Raw genomic sequence first — 8,231 nt, 5'->3', positions numbered from 1 at the left:
TCAAGAATTTTTTCCTAATATCCAACCTAAATCTGGTCTCTCTGAGTGTGCAGCCATTCCTTTTTGTCCTGTCACTCCATTCCCTTGTTCAAAGTCCCTGTTCAGCTCTCCTGGAGCCCCTTCAGGCACTGGAAGGAGCTCTATGATCTCCTCAGAGCCTTCTCCAAGCTGAACAATACCAACTCCCTCAGTCTTTCCTTACAGGAGTGGATTCCATCTCTTTAATCACTTTCATGGCCTCCTCTGGGCTGAATCCAAGGTGAGATGTTGTGGGGAGCAAAGAGAGTTAAGATCCACTGGGACATTTCCATACTTATATTTTAAATGTCCATGTCAAGCACTTCATGGAAAAGGGAGGATGGGTGGAGGACTTACCCATAAAGTCAGACCTGAGAAATCACAGCTGCTGGAAAAGCAGGGAGGGACAGAAACTCATTTTCCCACCTGTTTTCCAATACAAGACTTAGGGACACCAAGCAAAACTGTTGGGTCATGGATGCAAAATAAAGAAGAAGTGATTCTTTGCATCCAGAGATGTGAAGGGGCGGAACTCCTGGCTGCAGTCCTTGGTGGATGCTCAAAATTCACTAAAGTTCAAAAAGCCAGCAGATAAATCAGTGGAGAGAAACTTGTTTGGGAGCTGTTAAACAGCATGTTTCTCTTGTTCTGGAAGTTTCTCAGCTGCAAGGTTTTGTGCACGGGGAAAATGTGCGGTGGGAAGAAAACAACATCCAGCAAGCCATGGACTGCATCGCTGAAGGAACCGAAACTGCCTTCTGTATGAGATGAAAACAAAAAAGGTGACAAAAGGCCAAAAGCTCTACAGGCAAGCTAAAAAAAGGAAGAAAAAAGGTAATTTTTAAATTTTAATGCCCTCGTGAACTCTACTCCAAAATGTCTCACTTTTTAATTGCTCTGGGTACTTTCTGTGTCTGAAAGTCTCACAGTTCCCAGGTTTCCTCTAGGACTTGAGTTCTCCTGTCTTCTGCTCTAAGCACATTTGGATTGTAGACTGAATAGGGTCAGGCAAGAAAATCCATCATAATTTGAGCAAACACTCAATCCTTATGAAAAATTAAAGACAGGAAACCCAAAGGTTAGGGAAACTTGTTTGCAATGAAGAAAATCACAGAATATGAAAGCGCCTTGAATTCCAAGCAAACAACAGAGAACAAAGAAATGTTTTCCATGCCTGTTTAATCAACAGAAAATAACTAAGAATATGTTTTTTTAATGGATGTGGGACCAGAATATCCTGGGGCAACAAGAGGAAAAAAGCAGTGAAGACCAAGGTGAGCAGAATATGTGTTCCAGATAAACCTCAGCCAAGCATCTCTCCAGCTTTCCAGAGCCATGCCAAGCCTTGATGTTCTCCAACTGCTCTACTGACTCCTACATCTGGCTGCCCAAAGCACACAGCCCCCTTTTCCCAAATCCAGTTGGTCAGCTGTCCCCGTTGCCATGCCGGCCTCTGGGCAACAGACCCAGGAGATGCTGTTGAGAGGGAGAAAAATGTATTCCAGCGATAATATTGAAGGGTTACAGCTGCCAAACACACTGTGCCTGTGGAAACACCTGTTGAGTAGCTGTTGCAGTGGGAAGAGCAAGATGAAGAAAGACAGCTGTAAAAGTGCCAGCAGCAGTAGGAAGCTCTGCTAAGACTGCTTTGTGCCAGTTAGAGATGTGCCAAATTATTTGGCTGCATTTCAAATATCTGGGTGTCCACTACATTTGCCAGCTCACGCTCCCAGGGAATACTTCAGCATTAACACCACCACTGCCACGCTCCCCCTGCTCTCCCACTTTAATTTCAGCCTTCACATTTCCATGCTTCTTTTATTCCTGGTTCCTTCTCGTGTAAAGGAAAGCCCAGTTTTGCAGTGAAGAGCCCAAAATTAGGGCTGGGATCTGCAGCTGGTAGGAAGACAAAGCACCGCTGTAAAGGGTTTTGGCAATTGGCTTGTGAGACCTGCTGGGTTATTATTCTGTGTCTCCCCTGTTGTTGTTGTTGTGGGTTTTTCCCAGAAAATAATAATTTTATCTTTTACAAACACTTAGCTAACCTGGACACTTCTGCCTGTCCATCTAGAAATCCTTGGGGCTGCAGAGCTCAGCTTGGGGAAGTTTACAATGGGAACAGAGGGGAAATTTGAAAGTTTAGGTGGGCTGGACAGGTGGCAAAGGTGGAAATACAATGGCAGAATTCTACAGGAAAATATTCAAAATATGTTGTAGCTATAGATGTGGCACCTGGGGACATGGGTTAATGGTGGGCTTGGCAGTGCTGGGGGAATGGTTGGACTTAATGATCTTAAAGGTTTTTCCCAGCCTATATGATTCCGTGATACCATGAAAAAGCACTGTCTGAAGGAACAAGGAATGGAGAGAAGGTGGAGTTATAGACTAATGAGAATCTGTTTTAGATAATCTTCCTCCTGAAGTGCCCAGAGAATGCCCAGAGAGTCCAGGACCTCCAAGTTCCTCCTTATTTTCTTTTAAGACCATCTGTACTGCCAAAACCCTGAGAAAACACCCCGGTGTAAATCCTTCTCCTTGTCCACAGTGGAACGTAGGGATATGCCCAAAGTTAATTTTACCTTTAAAGAGTTTTGAAAGCTAAAATAAGCAACTAAATCTCAAAGAATTAAATTCTTGCTCAAATAATTCCTGTTAACTGTCCTAACTCCTCACCTTGCCCAGGTGATATCCCAGACTCTGGAATTACAGAACACTGCTGTGCCTGTACAGCTGCAACAGTTTACTTGTTCTTCTCTTTGACACCATCATCTATTGTCATGATTTCTTTTAATTCCCAAATCCTAAGGATGATCAAAAGCTCCCCTGGACCAAGGAGATAATACCTTTCTCAGGGAGCTTTTTTCCTTCCCAGGAAGGTTTATCTGTTAAGTATTTGTGGGAAACAATTCATCTTCTTCTGTTTATTTATGAATATTTCCAAGACATGGAAGTTGATTAGCCCTGGAGGTGGTATTTCTCTGGGAGGTATCATTGCTTTGCCAGTTGCAGACAGAGATGGAAAGGTCTGAAATCCCAACAAGCAGAATTGGAGAATCCTAACCCTCTTGTGTGCCTACCCTTCTGGGGCAGAGATTCACTCCTGTGGGTTTTTTTGTTTGTTTGCTTGGTTGGGTTTTTGTGGTGTTTTTTTTTTTTTGGGGGGGGGGGTTTGTTTTGTTTGTTTTGTTTTATTCGGTTTGGTTTGGTTTGATTTTTTTACCCTACAAAATGGGATCCTGTTTTTGCTTGGTTCTCTGAACTGACTGTAATACATGTAACAATGTCTAAACCAAAAAACCCTTCACACTCCCTCCCGTGGAACAGGACCTTTCTTGAGAATAAAACTAATTTATTACAGAAACACAAATCTGTGCTTTTTGATAGAAAGAGAAAAATCACACCATTCAAATTGGCACAAGACTGGCCATGCCCAGGACAATTTATCTTTCCCTTTTGACCTAATTTTCCAGGCACCCTCTGCTCTAATTGCAGATTTTGCTTTCCAGACCCCAATCCACCTGTTCTTCTCCTGGATTGTTTAGGCCAGGATGCCAATCTGTATGCTTGACTTATTCTGATTTTACCTGCAGGTGAAGGTCCAAGAGCCAGTGGCTGTACTTCAACAGGGCTTGCAAGACTCCTTGGGTAATCTTTCCTCCAAGATAATGGGAGAAGTTCTCACTTCTAGAAGTTTCCAGAAATTCCTGCCACTCTGTTCTTGTCTCTGTGCTAACCATTTAGGGAAAGACAGAGATATTTTCCCCTGAACTTTCAAATATCCAGTGGAAGTAGAAAGCTACAGCCTCTTGAAACCCCTGTGGCTGGATCTCAAATAATCATAGAAGACTTTGCCTGTTGTCTTGGCCCTGTCAAACTTCTCTTCAGACAACCAGAAAATGCATCTTTCTTGTTAATCTTCCTGACTTTGTTGCCAGAGCCATGGGTTATGGTCTGTTCATCCTGAGAAAATGTTATCTGAGTCAATATTTAGACAGAATAAACCTTAATCACAGCATAGTTTTATGCTTCATTAAAGAGGTTTCCCATTTGCTCCATTCAGAAAATAAAGCAGGATGCACCAGAAGCAAACAAACGGGGTAGATTTCCTATTCATGCAACACTTTCCTTCTTGCTCAGAAATAAAGGACTAATTGCTTGTGCAGAAACATTTATTTTCTTCCTTCAGAGGAGGCAGAGGGAGAATTTCCCTCACCCTCACCAGTGTAGATCTCTTGTTGGGTGTTGTTGGCTGCTTAGACCCAGAACGACCCAGACTGTTGTCCTCTTAGATGCCATCCAAAAATGATGCTTAGCTCTGCAGACCATTCTGAACAATATTTTAGGATTGGTCCCAGCCTTGGTGGACTCCCAGGAATGCAGCTCTGTCTATCAGTCCCATCTCACCTTCAGAGGGGAAACACCCAGGGAAGAGTCACAGAAACATTTTGGTTGGAAAAGACCTCCAAGATCATCAAGTCCAGCTTTTGGCTGATCACCACCTTGCCAAATAAACCATGGCCTTGGGTGACTTGACGTCCTTGAACCCCTCCAGGGATTGTGACTCCAGCCTGGGCAGCCCCTTCCAGTGCAGACCAGACCACCAGGGGAAGGTTGCAGGGGAGCTGGTGGTGGAGGGAGGCCAAGCAGTCGAAGTCTGTCTCCTTCTCCAGGGCATGGAAGAGCAGATGATTTTTCTTGCAGTGCTCTGGGAAAAAAAAAAAAAAAATCCTTTCATCTCTTTCCTGAGAAAAGGCCAATGCTGAGCCTAGCAGATTATTCAATAACATCCCATAAAAATATTAAACTTCTGTATCGGAACCAAATTAAAATTGTATTTCATGATGTGAACAAAGGTACCCAAGTCGATTCCGTCTCTGTCTCCTTCCTTTTTCAAATTTAATATCACACAGAAGAGAGAAATGAAATCTGTATTTAACTGGCTGTGGAACATTGTGCATTTAAAGTGCACAGCAAGTCACTCCCTGAAGCACTCCATATGATATGTAAATCTTTTGATCTTTCACAAAATGCATGATTTCCATAAAGAATAATGAGTGCTAGCTTGGGAAGTACAATATTGACTGTCACTGTACTGCACTTAGCCACAATTATTATTTGCATGGCTTTTGCAACATAACTGGAGGGAAGAGTCCTGTGAATATTTTTAATGCATTCTAATAGCTACTAAAAGAGATTTTATTTTATAATAGGTGCATTCTTTCTTTTGGGTCTACAAGCTTTTTTTTTTCCCCAATTTATTCATTACTGGGGGTTTTTTTTGGTTTTTTTTTTTTTTTTTTTTTGTTTGTTTTTTTTTTTTTTTCTCTTTATAAGGAAGCATCTGTGGGGAAAATCAGAGGAGCACACAAGTCCTGAGCAAAGAGGCAATTGGCATCCTGCCCTGCCATGAGCTGCAGGAAAGCAGAGGAATCAACAATAACATTTATTTATTCTTGAAGCCAATGGGTAAAGTTTAACTTGAGAAAGGATCTCAGGTGTGATCTGTGTGAGAGAGCTTGAAGTGATCATCACCCTCTGAGGTGTTTTTGGGTGGATCCTCTGCAGGGTGTAAATCCATGGAGACCCCATGGGAACAGTTTGTCAGTGACCACTGGGGTCAGTGGAGCCTTTGGCATCGGTCCAGCCTTTTTCCTCTGGCTTTCCACATGGGAAGGGCTCAAATGCCCTGGCCCGGTGGCAGCTGTGCTTATTTCCAGTGCTGGTGACGGGGAGGGAGGAGCTGAGCCATGGCAGTCTGCATGCTGAGATTTTTCCCATCTATTTTTCCCAGCTCCCTGGAGATGCATCAGCCCAGAGCCCTCCTGGAGGTGGGGAGCTGGATCCTGTCAAGCAGAAGAGAATTCTCCCATCTTTCTCAGGGATCCCAGCACCCTGTTTGTTCACCCAGGAGATGGGAAGACCACAAGCTCGTGGTGCAGGAAAAAAGAGGTAGAAATAAGGCCTACCACCACCACCACATTAAATAAAGGAAAATTTAAAAATTAACTTACTGCACCTCTGCTTTTTGGTTCCCTTCCTGAAGGTTTTGACATCTTTCTGAAGGTCTGCTCCAAGGAGCTCAATGCATTTTTTGCTTGCATTACAACAAAGCCCAGAAGTTACAGAGCAAGGTTGGGGTTGGTTGAGCTGGCAGGATGATGATCAGGAAAAGGCAGATTACTGAAGATGAAACTTTCTCATAATAAAAGGAGTTATTGAGGAGTCCAGAGAGACTCAGTAGAGTCAAGTGCTGTTTCAGGACTGACTCCTCAGAAACCTGAGTATCCACACAAGTGACACACCATGGGTGTGACAGAAATCCAGCCCCAAGATGGGCCTGAGCCCCTGGTGACCTCTTGGTGCAGGGCACAGACCCCTCCTGGCATCAGGCTGCAAAGATTCCTGCTGCTCTGCACGGATCTGGTCTCTGCAAGGGGAAAGTAAAGTTTTGTCTCTGTGCCTCAGTTTCTCTGAAGGTGAATTAGGCATAGTGCCATTTTCTTTCTTTACAAAAGCACTTTGAGGGCCAGGGAAGAAATGATTGTAATAATGGCATAGCTGAGCAATGATAGAGGTGAACTGAGCTGAACTGAACTAAGAAGTTGGTCTTCTGATTTGAAGCAGACTTCAGGAGACCAAGATGGTAGCAGACACTTTCTGAGCTCACTGCACAGTCAAAGCCAATTTTCATCCAAAATGGGATTTGTGATTTTTTTTTTCAATGTATTTCAGCTTCAATCCAACCTAGAAAGAATTTAGAGCATGGAAAAATTAGTTCTGTCCATAGCAAGGAGGCATCAAAATCACTTTGTTTGACTACTTGGTTCAAACTGTGACACATCATGGGGAGGCACTGCTCCCATTTTTTCATTGCTCTCATCCTTGAAGATTTTACTCCTGCTCAGCACTGATCCTTCAGCTCCTCTTTAAAGGACAAATAATGCAGAGGAGGACTTAGATCTTGTGAGCTAATTCTTTCAGGTTTATTTCCTAGTGCTAGTTTATTATTATATATTGAATGCTATTTATTGTCCTACCTTTTCTGGAACAATTTTTATTTCCCCACCTTAGAAACATTGCTCCATGCATAAGCCCATCTTTATGGGTAAGAAAAAGGCCAAAAAATTGTTTGGGTTGAATGGCTGCATTGTTGTGTGTAGCACAAGAACCAGATTATTGATCCTAAGGCTTTCTTTTTTAATTCAGGACAATTAGGATGATTTCAAATAAAAAATTATTCCTCTGTGAAAATCTTTATTAGAAATGGGCTGCACCAGTTCCCCAAAACCTCCTGAACTTGTTTACCTGGTAAGACTTGTAGTAATTTTCCATAACATCCTTCCATTTATTATGCTCTGGAAAGGCACTATAGTGATTTCAAGAGGAGAAAACCAAGAAAGATTATTCATTTCACATCCTCATGCAATTCTTTTGTAGGTGGCTTTCAACAAAGGGTGATATTGGATTACATTCATTTTGGTTCTTAATAAACTAGTAAATCTCCCATTGTTCTATGTTGTCCAATTATAAAAGCAATGAATATGAGACTAAGCACTTCAAGATAACCATAGCTTTAAAGATAGACAAAAAGCTTTATAGATTAGGATCAGAATAAAACTGCCATTTTTGTAGCGTTTTGATGAATAATATTTTGTGAATTAAAGCGTTCTCTCTTAGGGACATCAATAAATTACTCTTTAAGTAGGAACTGCTGATCTCAGGAAGAGTTTCTGAATATCTGGGATACTGAAAAGGGAAGTAAATCCTTCCTAGAAGTTATTTCCTTGCTGTCTGAAGAGGTGATTATGAAGGGTTTTTCCTGGGAGCTGTTTTTCATCCTGTTTCCCCATAGGAGCCATCTGTTGGAATTTTCTTGAGCCATTTCTGTTGCCTTCCCATTTCAGTTGTGGTGTCTTTTCAGACATGCTTCTTAGCTACAGTGTGCTTCAAGAATTGAATCTTCAGTACTTTCTGAAGGCTTAATTGGCAATAAAAATCAGCATTTTGAAGTCAGGGTTTGCTTGTTTTGCTTGGTCCAAAGCAAAGATTTCCAAAGTTGCCCAAGACCTGCTTCTGCAAGGTCTCTGGAGGTAGTGAAGAACAACATTGGCAAGTGGTTTAAACACACTGGGCAGGGGCTGGGCCACTGCAGTAAAATTCTGAGCACTGAAAGTTGTGAAAAAAAGAAGAGTTGCAAATCACAGCCTTAAATA

The 8,231-nt window shown here is 42.3% G+C and overlaps 1 long non-coding RNA gene across 1 annotated transcript; it reads left to right on the top strand.

Moving 5' to 3' along the window:
- Nucleotides 1-5,301: 5,301 nt before the first annotated feature.
- LOC137475115 (uncharacterized) lies at nucleotides 5,302-6,024 on the top strand. The gene is made up of 2 exons (XR_010999696.1): nucleotides 5,302-5,586; nucleotides 5,810-6,024. It is a non-coding gene; the product is annotated as an uncharacterized lncRNA (long non-coding RNA).
- The last annotated feature ends 2,207 nt before the right edge of the window (nucleotides 6,025-8,231 follow it).

This window comes from Anomalospiza imberbis, chromosome 6 (genome assembly GCF_031753505.1).
Source record: "Anomalospiza imberbis isolate Cuckoo-Finch-1a 21T00152 chromosome 6, ASM3175350v1, whole genome shotgun sequence".
In the NCBI taxonomy this organism is placed as follows: Eukaryota; Metazoa; Chordata; class Aves; order Passeriformes; family Viduidae; genus Anomalospiza; species Anomalospiza imberbis.
Note: the sequence above shows the minus strand (reverse complement) of the source record. Positions and strands in the feature narration are given on the sequence as shown.